General features: G+C 32.9%; 1 protein-coding gene and 1 pseudogene across 2 annotated transcripts in view; both read right to left on the reverse strand.

The window, feature by feature from the left end:
- Window positions 1–18,881, reverse strand: part of AGPAT3 (1-acylglycerol-3-phosphate O-acyltransferase 3) — a 144,914-nt gene that overhangs the window by 106,557 nt on the left and 19,476 nt on the right. For both annotated transcript variants that reach the window (XM_051984789.1, XM_051984786.1), the window contains exon 2: window positions 12,122–12,180. The gene's annotated coding sequence lies outside the window, so the exon portion shown is untranslated. The remainder of the gene's footprint in view (window positions 1–12,121; window positions 12,181–18,881) is intronic.
- LOC127557137 (pyruvate dehydrogenase E1 component subunit alpha, mitochondrial-like) overlaps window positions 1–18,881 on the reverse strand; it is an 89,602-nt pseudogene that overhangs the window by 52,945 nt on the left and 17,776 nt on the right.

The following is an 18,881-nucleotide window of genomic DNA, read 5'->3' on the forward strand; positions in this document are numbered from 1 at the left end:
TTTCATTACTATCTCTTGTTTTTATATCATATCTTTCCCAATAAAACCATAACAGGATCAGTATCTATTAAGGGTTCCTCCTCTCACTCCTTCTAAGTAGATTTGGCTAATACTCAACCATATCAGGCTTCCTGGTTAAAAGATATAAAAAAGGCCTGCCCACTTACCTATCTAGAATTGGGGCCCTTCACAGATGACTGATATCTAGGTTTGGGAAGTCTTTGTAACACCTTGCTCCATGACAGCAAACCATTTCTATGTGGAAACTCTAGGAGCAGAGGGAAATGGCAGCACCACATCTACCAACCTAAATGCTAATATCTTTGTGAAGTGATTTCTATGCAGTAGCTAAATAAATATCCTTTTGTGAATTATTGAATGACAGTACTATAGATGAACCACAATTTGTTTAACCATTTCCTAACGGGTGCCCGCTTACTTTGTTTAACATTGTCTACATTTTAATAAGAGTCACTGTTTAGGAAAGTACTCTGCCTAGGAAATCACAGGGATAGTAAACGTAGTGATGTGTTAGGTAGTATTGATTTTCTTAGAACAAAAGGTAGGAAAAAGGGAAGGAAAGGGATCACATGTACACAAAGTAGCAAGGAATGAAGATGGCCAATTAATGAGAAGCACAGGGTCTCAGGGCAAGAGATAAAGAGAGGAAGGGGGAGGAGGGAGGAGGGGGGGGAGGAGAAAGGGAAGAAGAAGAAGGGGAAGAGGAAGGGGGAGGGGAAGAGGAAGGGGGAGGAGGAGGAGGAGGGGAAGAAGGGGGAGGAGGAGAAAGGAAACAGTTATTAAGTGCCTATTCTGAGCTAAGTACTTTGCAAATATTATCTCATTTCATCTTCACAATAAATCTGAGAGGAATGTGTTGTTTTGATCCCAATGTTAAGTTGGGAATACTGAGGCAAACAATTTAGAAATGGAGGGCCCCAATGCTGAAGCCAGAATATGAATCCTGTTTCCTCTCTTCTCTACCTTTAGCTTTACTCTAGGATAATAGTCTCTAGAAGGCATGGAGTTTTTATTTACAGGTCTGCCCTATTGCCCAGGTCATACATAGACTTTTTAAATCCCACTCCCTAGTAATGATTCATGCAAAACAGTACCTTAATAATGCTAGATGAGTAAGTAATAAAAATAACAAGAGCTAGTAATTATATTGTACCTACCATGTTCCAGGTACTCTATTAAATACTTTATAAATATTATCACAGTTGAAACTAACAACGATACTAGAAGACAGTGCTATTATTATCCCCATTTTACAGTTGAAGATACTGAAGCAAGTAGATAGTTAAGAAATTTGACAATGGTCATAAAACTTGTGAGTTTCTGTGACCAGATATGAACTCAGATTTTCCTGACTGCAACCCCAGCATTTTATCTACTGTACCACTTAGGCAAGTATGTTATAAATAGCTTACCTACTAAATGTCAAAATGAAGTGAATAAATTTTGTAAATAAATTAATTATAGCATGAAAGTAAAATCTAAGAGTCAGCTTAGAAACTACATGAAGTCCCATGTTTAGAATTCTTAACTGTTCTTCCTGTACTCTCTGTAACATGCTTTGAGAAGCAGTGACAATATCTACTGCATTAAGCTGTTCATTCTAAAAGTTTTTGCAACATACAAAGAAATGTAATTTTTTAAAAGCTATTTTCTTGCTTATTTCATTTTAAAAACAAATTAACATTTCAGAGTGGCAAACCTAAAAATTACAGACAAAACTAGTGATCAATTTTTAAATTACTATGATTTCCTAAGAAATCAAAACAACACCTTCTAGGCATTAATTACTGCATCCAATTCAAACATTGTATAAAGAAATTGCTTCTCAGGTACACATTGATTAGGCAGGGAGTTGTATACAAAAATATCTTCAAGTAAGTTTTCAGTTTTACCTGAGAATAGTCCTGAAAAATGGAGGCACAATCATTTTTTTCTTCCTAATCTCTAATCTAACCTTTTAGTATTTTTCAAATATTTTATTTGAAAAATTCTAAAAAATATACCAACAGACATTAGAATTCAGATTAAATGAAAAAAAATAATAAATCCTTGCCTCTAAAGAATCAACAACCACACAATTCTCTACTCTAAGAGAGAGGAGTATGGTCATTCCAGCCTTTGTACCTTTAATAATATATTTCTTACCTAATCCCTACTCCAGTCTTTACTACCACCTATCCACCTCCTAATCATCCTTCAAGAGTGGCTTGAATTCTATCTTGAATGCATGGAACCATGAGCATCATGAATGCCCAACTAATCCAACCCACAGTAATTCCTCCCCTAACTTATAGTATACTGTCTGTATTCTTTTGGCAAATAAACTACCTTGTAGCTACTGTCTTATAGCATCTGCTGTATTGTGGTATCTGCTATTATTTAATTTTTAAAGTTTGGTTCTTCTGTATATTTTCTCTCTTTATGGGCAAAGGCTGATATATTTTACTTTATCCCTCACAGCCATTACAATAGAAGACTTTGCATACAGTATTACTCAAAACATTTGCCAAGTGACTATTTTCTCTCTGATTTAAAATTTTTCTTTGGATTGAAGAAACGGATTAGATTAAATGTTCCCTTTCAATTCTAAAATCTTGTAATTCTGTGATACTATTTGTTCTGGGTCAAATCTGGCTTAAGTTAGTCCAATAATTGGAGATTTAGATTAGAACAAATAGAGATACAACAGCCTAACACTTAACAAGAATTTAGTAAATTTCTAAACAATGCTATAGAAAGAATTCCCAGCAAGGATAAGGTAATAATTCAGGTGAATACAGCTCCCCATGTCTCAATATGGAAAAGCATCTTCTCGGAGGCTGTACTTGATCACAAAGGTAAGTTGATTCCCATGATATTGAGATATGTCTGTGAAGTATGAGAGTCACTTAAGCCTCATGAATGATCTTGTGTCCTAGATAACCAGGAAGCCAAGTCATAGCCTCTTAGATTAATTAAGTCTCAGAAATATCATCCCTTCCATTTTATTCATAACTATTAATTATTTGGTAAAGATAAGCAGTTCTGTCAAAAAAAAAAAAAAAAGAAATGGACTCAGCAGAAATGTAGACTGGAGGTCTTCCAGTATATGGTTATCCTGAACCGTATTTTAAAAAATCTCCAGAGAAGAAAACAAAAACACTGCACAAAGTAATAGCCCACTAAGCCAACAGTATTTTTGCTTTAAAGCCAGTTACAATTTATAAATAAACTGTCATCAAGATTTTAGAAAATTAAAAATCAGCATTCTCTTTTTAACAATCTTGAAGAATTCTCTACATCCCTAATAAGTAATTTTAACTGTATCTTAAACAAATAATGTATATGTAATTTGAGAACCATATTTATATCCTTACAAAGTCAACATTACAAGATGCAACCACGACTACAGAGTAGCAGGAAGCAGTATAACCCAGTTTCCCCCTACAACTACAGTACAAAGATTTAGAAAATAAATCCAAGTCCTGAGAGGAAAATCCTAGGGTGGGAGAAATCAGTTACTTTTCCAGCTCAAATCACCATGGGGAAATTGAGAAAACTTCTGAGAGTGAGTTTTAGCCAAGAGCATACCATGGATTTGAAGCATTCCCCTGCAGAAAATGGATAAGGACCAACAGCTGTGCATTTAGACAAGCAGTAGATCAAGCACATAATGTCCTGACCTTGTACAAGGAGTAAAAACTAGTGCCAACTGGCAGGCCTGTTGCTCAAACTCTGGGTCACAGATCCAATACAGCCTTAAGAGAGGACCTGAGCTCATGAGTAGCAGCAGGAGTGGTCATTAGTCTGAGTCTCCATACTGAGCAAGAAGCAAGTACAGATGTTATCAACATCTATATGACTCTAACCCTGGGAACAGAACAAGAGTCAGATCCAGACCCTATCCCAGTCTAAGCATGCAGCAAAATAATCAAAGCAAGGAGCCCACAACAAAGAGGAGCCTGTACTTCAGTTAGTCTGAACCTGCAGAGCTTTCCAATTGGCTGACAGTGTCTGAATCCAGCAGCAGTACAATAAAAATTCCAATCAAGAAAAACCCACAACTGTTTTCAGATCAAAACTCAGGTTAGGAAATTGCAATGCTCAGATGAGGAAATCAGTGCTCAGACTTCCCCTTGAATCATATAACTTGGACTCATTAAAAGCTTGTAATCAACCAGAATGTACTGTCCTTAAGATCCTTGAATAAGATTATTCAATATCAAGAGAAAGCAACAAGAAAAGCAAAAGAGATACAAAATAAGATAAAGCACAGTATAAGGAATGCCCTTCAGAAATGTGCAAAGCCTAGGTTTAATACACATTCCAAAACAAGGAAGTAAAGTAGAAGGAGCAAACAAAAAGAGAGTTCCACAAAAAAGAGCTATCGTGTTTATAGGGACAACCAATACAAAACCCAGAAAAAAGAGAGTAACTCCAAAACAGCTACAAGAAAAGCTTCAAAGAAAAACACAACTTGGGCACAAAGTCAACAAGATTTCTTGAAGAAAATAAAGCAAAAAAATTTTAAGAGTTTAAAAAGTATTTCATAAATTAAATGAGAATGTTGGAGGAGAATTTTCCATAATAAATACTAAGAGGAAAAATGGAAAAGAAATTAAAGAGCTAGAGGAAAGAACAAGTAGGAAAATGAAGAGTTATAAATAAATTTTTGGAAAAAAATTAACAGCTTGGCAAAAGACATAACCAATAAAAAAAAACTTTGAAAATTAGAGTGGATCAAATAAAAGTAAATCCCTCCAAGGAAAAACTAGAAATATTAAAAATAAAGTCAAAAGAGTGGAAACAAAGAGAAGGCAATGTACAATATTATAAAACAAAAACAATTTACCCGGGAAACAGATGAAGAAAAGAGAATCTAAGAATTAATAAACTACTAGAAAGCCATGACAAAAAAAAAAATGCACTGGACTTTATATTTTTAAAAATAATAAAAATAAAACTACCAAGAGTCTCTTAGAATTAAAGTTAAAAGTAAAAATTGGGGGGAGGGAAGAATCTATCAATTATCTCCTGAAAATAAAAACTCCAAGAACATTATAACCAAAACCTAGAAAATTCAGATTAAAAAAAGGAAAAAACTGCAAACTGACCCCCCCAAAATTCTAGTATCAAGAAGCAAAAATCTTGGAATAAAATACTGCAGAATGCAAAATATATAACCTTACAATCAAAAATCACTTATCTAGTCAATTCAGTATAATTCTATGGGGGTTGGGATAGCGGAAGAGTGGGGAGAAAGGGAAAGATTCATAATGTAATACAAGAGGTGAGGAGAAACTCTGAAATACAAACTCAGGCAATCAAAACAAATAAATAGCAGTGAGCATTCATAATGGACTAAATAAAGATAACTGTTTCCATCCTAACATGAAGAGATGATATAGTTGTCCTTTTTTTAAAAGAACAATTCTACAATCAAAAAGAGTTATAAAGAAAGTATAATAAGATAGAAGGCCTTGAGAGTTTTATTTTTCTGATGACTTTTTTTTTTAATGAAAAGGTATAGGGAAAAGAATATCTAGAGAGGGGAGAAGTACAAGGGAAGGAGGAGGAAATTATGTCATATAATCTACTACATAAGTAGAAGGCCATACAAACTAGTAGGGATGGATGAGCAGGAGGAGTCATACTTGACCCTCAGATGAACCAGTCAAAGAAAAGTTGAATAAATGTATTGTAGAAATACATTTCATTTAAAACTAAAATAGAAAGGGAAAGGGTAAGGGTAAGGGAGAAAAAGAGGGAGGGTAGATTAAGGAAGGAATTAAGCAAAATAAACTCTAATCACATAAAAAGGGATTTAATTTGATAAGAAATAATGGATTAAAAAAAAAAAAAACCTATGATTGAACTCCAGATGAGGGAAAGAGAAAAGACACAGGAAGAATAGAAATAAATTGTATCAAATAGATCATGCATGCTGATCTTTCTCCTTACTTTTTTCCTTTTTATAAAGACTTGTTAGTAATCAAAGAAATAAATGTATAAGAGAATAAAATTGAAGGAAATACACAATTAATAATCATAAATATAAAGGGGATGAACTCATCCATAAAATAGAAATGATATCAAAATCAATTATGAAGTAGAATCCAACAATACATTGTTACAAGAAGCATATTTGAAACAGAAGCCAGAAGAATATCTACAAAGTAAAAATAAAGGGGTAGAGTAAAATATTAGCTTAAGTAAAAAATTCAGAAGTATCAATCAAGATCTTTTTTTTTTAAAAGGCAATAACAAAAACAAACAAGAAAACTACATTTTGTTAAAAGGTACAAGAGAAAATGGATTAATATCAAATGACAGAGTATCTAAATACTTAAAGAAAAAGTTAAATTGGTAACAAAGAAATACAGACCATAAAACTGTAACAATGAATGACCCCCTTGTGCCATTTTCAAACCCAGATGAATATAACCAAAAATAAGTAAGAAGTTAAGCATCTGAAGAAAATTTCACTAGATAATGTACTACCAGGGGCAGCTAGGTGGCACAGTGGATAAAGTACCAGTTCTGAAGTCAGAAGGACATGAGTTCAAATCCAATCTCATATACTTAAAATGTCCTAGTTGTGTGACCTTGGGCAAGTCACTTAAGCCCAATGGCTTCAGCAAAAAAAGAAGAAGAAGAAAAAGAGGAAGGAAGGAAGGAAGGAAGGAAGGAAATGTATCACCAGCCCAAAGAGCAATTTAGAACTATGCCCAAAGGGCTATAAAACTGCATGCCCTTTCATCCAGAAACACCAAAGCAGGGTCTGTAACCATAGAAATGAATAAAAATGGAAAAGAACAAACATGACAAAAAAATATGTATAGAAGCTCTTTGTCATCAATTGGAGAAGAGCTGAACAAGTTGTGGTATGAATATAATGGAATACGATTGTGTTTTAAGAAATGATGAGCAGGCTGATTTCAGAAAAACCTGGAAAAACTTACATAAACTGATGCTGAATAAAGTGAAAAGAACCAAGATTACATTGTACACCGTAATAGCAGCATTGTGCAGTGATCAAATATGACAGACTTAGCTTATCTCAGCAATACAATGATCTAACTCATGATGAAAAATACTAATCACATCTGCCTGAATGCATATAGACACATACTACTTTCACTTTTTTTTTTGTTTTTTCTTTCTCATGACTTTTCCCTTTTGTTCTGATTCTTCTTTTTTAACATGACTAATGGGAAAATATGTTTATTAGAATTGTACATGTATAATTTATATCAAATTGCTGTCTTGGAGGGGGGAAAGGAAAGAGGATCAAAAAAATCTGGAACTAAAAATTTTATTATAAAAGTAAATATTGAAAACTATCTTTATACATAATTGGAAAAAAATACTATTAGAGGTGAAAAAAAAAAAAAAACCTATACCAGACTAACTTCTAATCAGGAAATATAATGAATCATTTTTCCATCCTAGGTCAGCTCATAGACAGAGACTTGTTACACTAGAGACAAAGTATATCTAAGCACAACTGTGATGATCATTCAAGCACAGGAAATCAAAGAATACTGCAACTATATACCAAGACAAGAAAAGCTCCCCAATGCATACTATAAAGAAGCCCAACTTTGTGCAAAAATGTAGGAAAAGGTGGCAGTTCTGTGCAAAGTGGTAGTTCTGTCACTAACTAGTGAATGCCATGTCTCAGAAACAGGGCAGATTAACAAAGAAACCAGCACCACAGAGACCAGCACCCAAGTGTGGTGAATAAGGAAAAGTCGCCTTAGGCTGCATACTAAAGAAGAATCTAAAGAAGAATCAAATAGACAGCAGCTTCAGGAATACAGGAACAGAGGGAGTTTCAGTTCCATCCTCTAGTCCAGTCTGAAATCTCTAACAGCCTCCTGCTAGGGCAGAAGTCCCACTCCCACCCCACCCCCCAAAAAAATCTGAAATTCTTTCACTCTGAACCAGAAAAGTTTTGCAATTATCTGGGTTTGACCGTCTAAAATAAAATCTGAAGTTGAGAAGTAGACTGAAACAAGGCAAAAACAAAAAGAATTCTACCATAAAAAGTTTTTATGGGGACAGTGATATTTAAGATAACATCTTAAAGAAGAGAATAACTCCCAAACATCCAAAAGCAAAGCCTTAAGGAAAAACACAGCCAACATAACTTGAACTAGAATTCCTGGAAGAGATGAAGCAAGAGGTTCTTTTCAAAAAGTTTTTAATAAGTGAACTTATTTATTATTTAATTAACAACTTCTAATTTATTAATTTAATAATATTTGATAGTATTATTTAATAAGTGAACTAGAGCAGTAGTGGAAAAATATTGCAATAGAACTGTGAATTATAGAAGAAGGAATTGGAAACAAGACTAACAGCCTGGAACAAGAAAAAACAAAAACAAAAACAAACCCTAGGAACCTAAGAAACACATTCCCTGAAAATCAAAATGGACCAAAAAGAAGATAATAATCCCACAAAAAAATAAGAAATATAAAAATAAACTCAAAAGACTGAAAATAATAGAAGAAAATATAAATTTTCTCATAAACAAAACAATTCACCTAGAAGATAGATCAAGAAAAGGTCTTTCAAGAATCATTGAAAGATCTAACCAGAAAGAATGTAGGCATCATATCTGGAAGAAATGATAAAAGAAAATTATCCAGATCTCTTAGACTGAAAGGACAAAGAGAAAAGAGAAAAATCTACCAGACACATCTTGAAATATACCCCCAAAGAAAACCTACCAAAAATATTATAACACAAATCCAGAGTTTCCAAATCAAAGAAAAAAATACTGCAAACAGTATATACAAAAAGAAAGAATTAAAGTACAGTCAGTTCTCCTATCTTGTTTGAAAATGCAAATCTGTTCCAACAGGTTGATATATTAGGGAATCATTTGAGCCTAATGGATATTTTGTGTTTACTTATATACAGATTTATCTGAGAGAAACAATAAGATAGAAAACTATACTATTTCACAATAACTCACAAGCAGCAACCATTTCCAGAAGCAAACCCCAGGTCTTTTTTCAAGGTAAAATGTCATATTTATTGTATATCTTCTATTGTACTAGAAGCTATGTGCAAGAGAGCTGATTCATAATCATGTATTCCATCTCTACCTTACACTTTGATCCCAGTCCCTATCCCTTGCATCCTAATTTTGTCCCCCATTATGGAAAGAGTCCTAGACCCAGAACCTCCCACTTCAGACACTTGCAATCTATATCATCTTAGGAATGTCACTTCTGTTTGCCTCTATTTCTTCAAGTTGGTAAAATGAGAATCATAATAACACATCTCTCCTGGGGTTGTTGTGAGGATGAAATGAGATATTTATTAAAGTATTTAGCATAGTCTCTAGTTCATAGTAGGCACTATATAAATGTTTATTAATTGCCTCTCTCCCTTTCTCTTACCCACAGATAACATCTAAAAGAAGAGAATGCCAGCCCAAGGTCAATGAGAAACAGGGGTAGAAATGGACTCCTACTGAGCAGCTGCTTGAGGCTACAGACAACACCACTATTGCTATATTTGTGGTTTTTTAAATAACATAAAATGTACTGCCATTTTTATTAGATCCCTATCTTTTTTTTTATGTGTCAATGACAATGTTTTTTAGTATTGTGTCCCTAGCCCTAATTTTTGTCATAAAGTGGTTTTATGTACTGATTTTGCATAACCTGGCGATTCTGGAACATATATATCACATAATAGCACAACTGACTGTACCACACAGTCACACTCAGGATCACAAAAGATTTGGCAATTGTCACTAAAAAAGATCCGAGAACTTAGAATACCAAATTTCCAGAAGGCAAAATGTTTACAACTGCAAATTATTTACTAAACAAATTCTTTGGAAGGAAGAAGAGAGGAAGGATGGATCTTTGATGAAACCAAAAATTTCCAAGAATCCCTAATGAAAAGGCTTAAGCTAAGCAGAAATTATGAAATATAAATACAGGAAATAGAAGCACAAAAAAGGTTAACATGAGTGAGCAATGATAAGGAACTAAACAAACTTAACTATTGACATTCTACAGGGGGAGATGCTATATGTAATCCCTCAAAATTCTATAATCATCCAGTCATAGAGACAGACTAATGATAGAGAATATCTGGGGAGCTTTGTTATGTTCTAATGATCTTAATATAAAAATTGAAAGAGAGAAGTGGAGTATGCTAGGGAAGATAAAGATTGATGAAGGAAGAAGAAAATTATCTCACATATTAGAGTATATAAGTAAAAAACAAGAATGGGTACAGGAAGCAGCCTCACTTGATTCTCACTCTCGAATGAATTAGAAGAAAATACACACACACACACACACACACACACACACACACACACACACACAAATAAGATACAAAAATATATTTCACTCAATAGAGTCAGAGAAGGGAAGGAATGAAGATAGAAGAAAGGCAGAATACCAGAAATATTAATCATAGCAAAATAAACAGAGAGTCAATGGCAATGAAAGATTTAAAAGAAAAAAAAAAGAGAGAGCTTGTGATTGACCTCTAAGTGAAAGGAAAAAAAGGAGGCAGAGAAACAGAATGAGACTGTATCAAACACAGAATACATGTATGGGGCACACTCCATGCTCAAACCTTCCTCTTCTTTATATAAAGGGGCCAGGAAATAGAAGAATATAAGGAGAGGATGGAAGGAAATAAATAATGATCCTAACTGTAAATTCATACAGAAAAGTAAAATTATTAGAGAAGCAGATAACTAGGAGAAAAAAAAATTTGTATAGAGTTTTTCTGATAAAGGTCTTATTTCTAAGATATAAAGGGAACTGAGTCAAATTTATAAGAATAAGACTTATTGTCCAAATGATTAATGGTCAAAAGATAAGAACGGGCAGTTTTTAGAGTAAGAAAGCCAAGTTATCAAAAGCTATATAAAAATGATCTAAAAAAACTAACAATTAGAGAAATGAAAATTAAAACAACTCTGAGGTTCTATTTTATACCCATCATATTTGCTATGTTAACCAAAAAAAAAAAAAAAAAAAAAAAAACGGAAAATAACAAATACTGGAGGGACAGTGGGAAAACAGATATATTAGTAGAACTATGACTTGATCCAGCAATTCTGGAAAGCAAACTGGAATTATGTCACAAAAGTTATTAAACTGCATATGTCTTTTTCCTCAGTGGTACTACTACTAGGTCTATATCCCAAAGATATTAAAGAAAAAAGACAAGGATTCATATGCAGAAAAATATTCATTGTATCTCCTTTGTGTAGCAAATAGGAAGATTTGTATAAACTGATAAAAAGTGAAGTGAGCAAAATGAGGACAACAATTTATACAATCAAAACAATGCTATAACGATATAGTCAACTTTGAAAGGCTTAGAAACACTGATCAATATAAATTCTACCCACAATTCTAAAAGACTCATGATAGCACATACCTCTCAACTTCTGATAAAGAAGTGATATATAAAAGAGCAGATTAAATGACATTTGTATCTATATACATGTATGTATGTAAAGAGAAAGACAGACAGACATGGGAGTAGGAAGGAGGGAAACATGCTTAATGTGTAGGTTTGTTTTGATTATATCTATTTGTAACAAAAGATTTTGTTTTTCTGCTTTTTTCAGTGGGGGTGAGGGAAAATGAAAGGGAGAGAAGGAGCAGTTAGGTTAATTTTTTAAATTTTAATTTAAAATAATATTTTTTAAAATGAGCATCCTAACAGATTGTTGGTGGAGTTGTGAACTGATCCAACTCGAGAGCAATTTGGAACAATGCCCAAAGGGCTATAAAACTGTGCATATCTTTTGATCTAGCAGTCTCACTACTAGATGTGTATCCTAAAGATATCATAAAAGAGGGAAAAGGAAACACATGTGCAAAAAATTTTTGTAGGAACTCTTTTTGTGTTTTAAAATTTTAATTTAATTTAAACAAAAAATTTAAAATTTTAAAATCTTTTATAAAACAGTGCTATAAAAATCATTCAATAAAGGCCTATTCAATAAACTAATAAAAATTAACTAGAATCTAAATTGCTTAATTCTAAGGACAGGAAAAAATCATAGACATATAATAACTGATCATTTTTATTAAAGATGACAAGGAATGAGACAACATACCAAAATTTGGGAGATTCAGCCAATGAAGTCCTTTAGATTGAGTGTAGATCTCTAAACACCTTTATCAATAAAAGAGAAAAAGAACAGATCAATGAATTAGGCATATAATTTTTAAAAACCAGTAATCCAAAAGAATGCTAAAAAAACCCACAACAAAATAAAAAAGCTAAACATCAAAGAATAATAAAATTGAAAGCCAAAAAGTATGTTTTAAAAAACTAAAAATTAGTTTTTTAATCCAGATAAACCACTAATTTGTTTGTTTTTTGCTAAGGCAATTGGGGTTAAGTGACTTGTCCAAGGCCACACAACTAGGAAGTGTTAAATGTCGGAGGCCAGATTTGAACTCAGAACCTGACTTCAGGGTTAGTACTCTATCCACTGCACCACCTAGCTACCCCCACTAATTTGTTTGTAAAAAAGAAAATCAAATTGCCAAAAATTTCAAAATGCCAAATCATCAAAAGTTAAAAAGTGAATTCACAACTGAAGAGATAAATTAAATTAAAAACTATTTTGCCAAACTATATCCCAATAAAACCAAAATCTTAAATAAAATGAATGAATAGTTCTTAAAAATATAAAATTCCTAGATCTGGAAAACAAGAAATAGATTTCCACTAAGTTCAGAAAAAGAAATTGAATAAGCCATAAATGAATTTCCTCCTCAAAAAAGCCTGGATGGATTTACAAAAAAAAAAAATTCTACAAAATGCGTAAAGAAGTTAATTCGAACATTAAATAAATTGTTTTGGGAAAAAATACCAAATGAAGGGATCATGCCAAATTTCTTCTACGATACAAAAAATGTTATTGATACTTAAACCAGAAAGTCAAAACATAGAAAACTCATTTTTAAATAAAATTTTGATAAGACTACAAGAGCAACACAGCATAAAAGAAAGGATTTATACCAGGAATGCAATCCTGGTTTAAGTGGGAAATAATTGGTCATATAACAAAAACAATCATCATTTTATTTTGTTAATTAATGCAGAAAAGGTTTTTGACAAGATCCACAGCACTTATTCTTATTCTGGAAAAAACAGCAACAAATGAGAAAGCATAGTAATAAACAGAGGTTCCCTTAACTTGATAACTAGTATCTATCTGAAACCAAGAGCCAGAATTATGTAATGGGAATAAAATAAATGACACTCAATTAGTAAGAACAAGGTAAATCAAGGATAGCCATCATCATGGAAGTGGATCTCTTCGATAAAGAGAGCTAATTCAGTTTCAGTTGATCAAGGATGGACAGAAGCAGCTATACCCAAAGAAAGAACACTGGGAAATGAATATAAACTGCTTGCATTTTTGTTTTTCTTCCCGGGTTATTTATACCTTCTGAATCCAATTCTCCCTGTGCAACAAGAGAACTGTTCGATTCTGCACATGTATATTGTATCTAGGATATACTGTAACCTATTCAACATGTAAAGGACTGCTTGCCATCTGGGGGAGGGGGTGGAGAGAGCGAGGGGAAAAATCGGAACAGAAGTGAGTGCAAGGGATAATGCTGTAAAAAAAAATTACCCTGGCATGGTTTCTATCAATAAAAAGTTATTTAAAAAAAAAAAAAGGATAGCCATCATCACTATTACTATTTAATACAGTGCTAGAAATCCTGAAACTGAGGAAATAAACAAAAGCAAAAAGAAAATAAATGTATCCTTTTTGCTGATGACATGATGGTTTTCTTAAAGCACCCTGAAGAATTAATTAAAAAACTACTTATAACAACTAATAATTTCCAAGTCATAAAATATACTCATATAAATAATCAACATTTATGTAAATTACCAATTAAAACCAACAGGAATATATAAAATTCTATTTAAAATAACTACAGAATTTATAAAGTAATTGACAATCTACCTGTTAAGATATACACAAAAATTATATGAATACAACATAAAATATTTTTTACACAAATAAAGGCAGATCTAAACAAATGGAAAAATATTAATTGTTCATGGGAAGCCTGAACTAATATAACAAAAAATAATAACAGGACTAAAATTAATTTATTTATTCAGAAACAAAGCAATCAAACCAGCAATGGATTACTTTGTAGAGCTAGAAAAAACAATAGTGACAGCATTCATCTGGAGGAACCAAAGATTAGGAATCTTAAGGGAATTAATGGGAGTTAAGGGAAAGGTAGAATAGAAGGGGGCTTAACAGTGCCAGATCTCTACATACTACAAAGCAGTAATCACAAGAATTTGACACTGATTAAGAAATAGGCCAATAAGCAGACCAAATTAAGTACACAATATACAATCTCACAAATTTAAAGATCCAAACTTTTGAGAGTTATTATTCAATAAAATTATTTAATACTATTCAACAAAAACTGCTGGAAAGTAATCTAACAGAAAGTGGGTACAAACCAACACCTTACACAGAACAAAGCTCCAAATGTATGTATTATGTATACACATATGTGTATATATGTATATGTATATTTACAAACACATATACATATATATGATTTAAACATAAAGGGCAACATAATAAATTAAGGGGGAAAAAAAGAAATCACATTTCGACCTATGCTTAGAAGGAATCACAGGCAATAAAATGGACAAATATGACTACATAAAACTAAAAGTTGTTTTACATAAACAAAACGAACACACCTACAATAAGAAGAGAAGTAGATAATTGGGAAAATTTGCACCAAGTTTTCTAATAAAAGTCATATTTCCAATATTTAATCAGTATATTAAATGGTCACTGGGTATTAATAAACAGTTTTCAGAGAGAGAAATTAAAGCAGTCTATAATTTTGAAAAAAATGCTCCAGATCACTAATAATTAGAGAAATGCAAATTAAAAACTATATATGATTTTACCTTGTATCTATCAAATTGGCAATGTTGGCAAAAAAGAAAAAAAGAAAATGGCAAATGCTAGAGGATTACATACCTGTTTTTCCATAGGTATGTAAATGCACTATAGGTGTACCTATAAATAAATCCAGCAATTCTTACAGAGCAAGCTGGGGGCAGCTAGGTAACGCAATGAATAGAGTACTGATTCTGGAGTTAGGAGGATCCGAGTTCAAATCCAGCCTTGGACACTTTTTTTTTTATATAACTTTTTATTGATAGAACCCATGCCAGGGTAGTTTTTTACAGCATTATCCCTTACATTCACTTCTGTTCCGATTTTTCCCCTCCACCCCCTTCCCCAGATGGTAAGCAGTCCTTTACATGTTGACTAGGTTATAGTATATCCTAAATATAATATACGTGTGCAGAATCGAACAGTTTTCTTGTTGCACAGGGAGAATTGAATTCAGAAGGTATAAATAACCCAGGAAGAAAAACAAAAATGCAAGCAGTTTATATTCATTTTCCAGTGTTCTTTCTTTGGGTGTAGCTGCTTCTGTCCATCTTTGCTCAATTAAAGCTCTCTTTATCGAAGAGATCCACTTCCATCAGAATACATCCTCAAACAGTATCATTATTGAGGTATATAATGATCTCCTGGTTCTGCTCATTTCACTCAGCATCAGTTCATGTAAGTCTCGCCAGTCCTCTCTGTATTCATCCTGCTGGTCATTCCTTACAGAACAATAATATTCCATAACATTCATATACCACAATTTACTCAACCATTCTCCAATTGATGGGCATCCTTTCATTTTCCAGTTTCTAGCCACTACAAACAGGGCTGCCACAAACATTTTGGCACATACAGGTCCCTTTCCTTTCTTTAGTATCTCTTTGGGGTATAAGCCCAGTAGAAACACTGCTGGATCAAAGGGTATGCACAGTTTGATAACTTTTTGAGCATAGTTCCAAATTGCTCTCCAGAATGGCTGGATGTGTTCACAATTCCATCAACAATGTATCAGTGTCCCTGTTTTCCCATATCCCCTCCAACATTCCCCATTATCTTTCCCTGTCATTCTAGCCAATCTGACAGGTGTGTAGTGGTATCTCAGAGTTGTCTTAATTTGCATTTCTCTGATTAATAATGATTTGGAGCATATTTTCATATGTCTATAGTTTCAATTTCTTTGTCTGAGAATTGTCTGTTCATATCCTTTGACCATTTATCAATTGGAGAATGGTTTGATTTCTTATAGATTAGAGTCAATTCTCTATATATTTTGGAAATGAGGCCTTTATCAGAACCTTTGATTGAAAAATGTTTTCTCAGTTTATTGTTTCCCTTCTAAACTTGTCTGCATTTGTTTTGTTTGTACAAAAACTTTTCAATTTGATATAATCAAAAGTTTCTATTTTGTGGTCAATAGTGATCTCTAGTTCTTCTTTGGTCATAAATTCCTCCCTCTTCCACAGGTCTGAGAGGTAAACTATCCTATGCTCTTCCAATTTATCTATAATCTCATTCTTTATGCCCATTTTGGTCATGAACCCATTTTGACCTTATCTTGGTGTACAGTGTTAAGTATGGGTCAATGCCTAGTTTCTGCTATACTAATTTCCAATTTTCCCAGCAATTTTTGTCAAATAATGCATTCTTATCCCAGAAATTGGGGTCTTTGGGTTTGTCAAACACTAGATTATTAAAGTTATTGGCTGTTTTGTCCTTTGAACCTAACCTATTCCATAGATCAACTAGGCTATTTCTTAGCCAATATCAGATGGTTTTAGTAACTGCTGCTTTATGATATAATTTTCGATCTGGGACAGCTACAGCCTTGGACACTTGATATTTAAATAGCTGTGTGACCCTGAACAACTCACTTAACCCTGATTGCCTCACACACCCTCCCCCGAAAAAATTTGGAATTGTATCCAAAAAACTTATGGATAGCCTCTGATAACAAAAAATTTATAAGTGACTGATCTAGTAATAATTTTCATTGAATACATTATATCAAAAAAATATCAAAGAGGGAAAGTACTCTTTTTTTTTTTTTTAAACAGCAGCTCTGTTTGAGAAATACAGGTTGAGAGGCTGCTTATTGACTGGTAATCAATCCAAGTTATGGCATATTAATGTGATTGAATATAATTGTGCTACTAGAAATGACAAAAGAGATGGTTTCAGAGCAACCTGGAAAATTTTCTATGAACTGATAGAAAAGATCAATGTGCCTTGATAACAATATTGTATAATAATAATACTGATAATAATTTTGAGGAACTCAGCAACTGTTCAATAATCTTCCACAATTCCAGAGAGCTCATGACACAACATGCTACTCCCCTTCTAAGAGAAAGGTGATAAGACTTGGAGAACAGAATGAATTATACATATGTTTGTGTGTGTATATGTGTGTGTGTCTCTGTATGTACACATATATCTATGTTTTATAAGTATATATAAGTATTATATATACATATATATAAGATGTTGAAATGTGTAAATTTGTTTTAGTTGACTATACTGTTTCTAATACATTTTGTTTTTCTGTTTTTGTACTGGGGGTGGGTAAGTGTGAGGGAGAGATGATGGATCTCTGAAAAAATAATGAATTTTCTAAAAGATTCATGTCATTTTTACTTCCTAGTTTACTGACGTATACCATCTTTTAAGTTGCTTTTTACTTGTTTGTTTTTTATACAACATAGATATTTCCCAGTATCTTTTCCCAATACCAGACAGCAAAGCCACTGAAAATCTTTAAAAGTGTCATCTCCTTCAAAGAAAACAAAAAGAATTTAATACTAACAAGAAAAAAATTGCTCTTTAAAATGTTCCAAATTATTTTCTACAATATTAAAAAAACACTAGAATTCAAATTCTCTGGAAATTACTTTGTGTTTCCCAAAATAAATTCTATAATTTCTTCTGGGCATAAAAATACTTCACAAGATTTCTTCAAAGATAGACCTACAAAATTGTTTATCTAGTTTTCACAGTTCTTCCCTACTTTTCCTTGCTCACTTGGAAGACTCAAACATCACACAACTTTCTGAATCAGTTATCCGGTGACCAATAATCTAGCTTTGAAAAATTCATCTAGCCAGCAAGTATGCTCTCATAAAATGAACTTCCATGCTTGAATACATCTGGTTCTGATCACTTCTTTTGCTCTTCTTCAACTCTCTCAACTTCCACTACCTCCTATTACCTTCTTAAAAGACTCCTCCCCCCCCCCCAATGAAACAGAATCTTTAAAAAAAACTAGTAATGTACTTTTTATTATAAGAGTACTTTATAGGGGGGATAGGTTGGAAGTGATAGAACTGTTAAAAATAGTATCAAAATTGAATAAGTGGACTAAAATAATATGTAGCCTTTACCCAACATAAATGGAATGGAAACTTTCAAACACAACAAACATGATCTAAAAGTAGCAAAATGTGGGGAATAGCATTAAATGTAGCCTAAAGCCACAAAAGTATTATTAGTAACCCATCAGATATATCATTCTCACAATTCCTCTCTTTTACTTCCAATTTTTATCACCACACTCATCACAGATTAGCAAAGTCACACTATGGTCTTTAACAAGGCAAAACTCACTTTAATTATCTCACCTGGACAAGTCTTGCAGTTCAGTCTCTCTATGAACTAACTCTCCTTATGACACTCTTCAAAAATGACTATCCTCCTTTTCCATGAAGACTTCAAGTGGCAGTTTATTTCACTTTTGAATATCAAAACTGATTTTTTAAAATAAGTTTTTCCTTAAACTGTGCCTAAATATGTCTCTACACACATTTTTCCTACATCCACCCAAACCAAATTTCGTCTAATCCACAAGACAGCTATCACAGCCCTATTTGATTTTCTCTTCTCTAGGCTAAATATCACTAGTTCCTTCAAT

This window comes from Antechinus flavipes, chromosome 3 (assembly GCF_016432865.1).
Source record: "Antechinus flavipes isolate AdamAnt ecotype Samford, QLD, Australia chromosome 3, AdamAnt_v2, whole genome shotgun sequence".
In the NCBI taxonomy this organism is placed as follows: domain Eukaryota; kingdom Metazoa; phylum Chordata; class Mammalia; order Dasyuromorphia; family Dasyuridae; genus Antechinus; species Antechinus flavipes.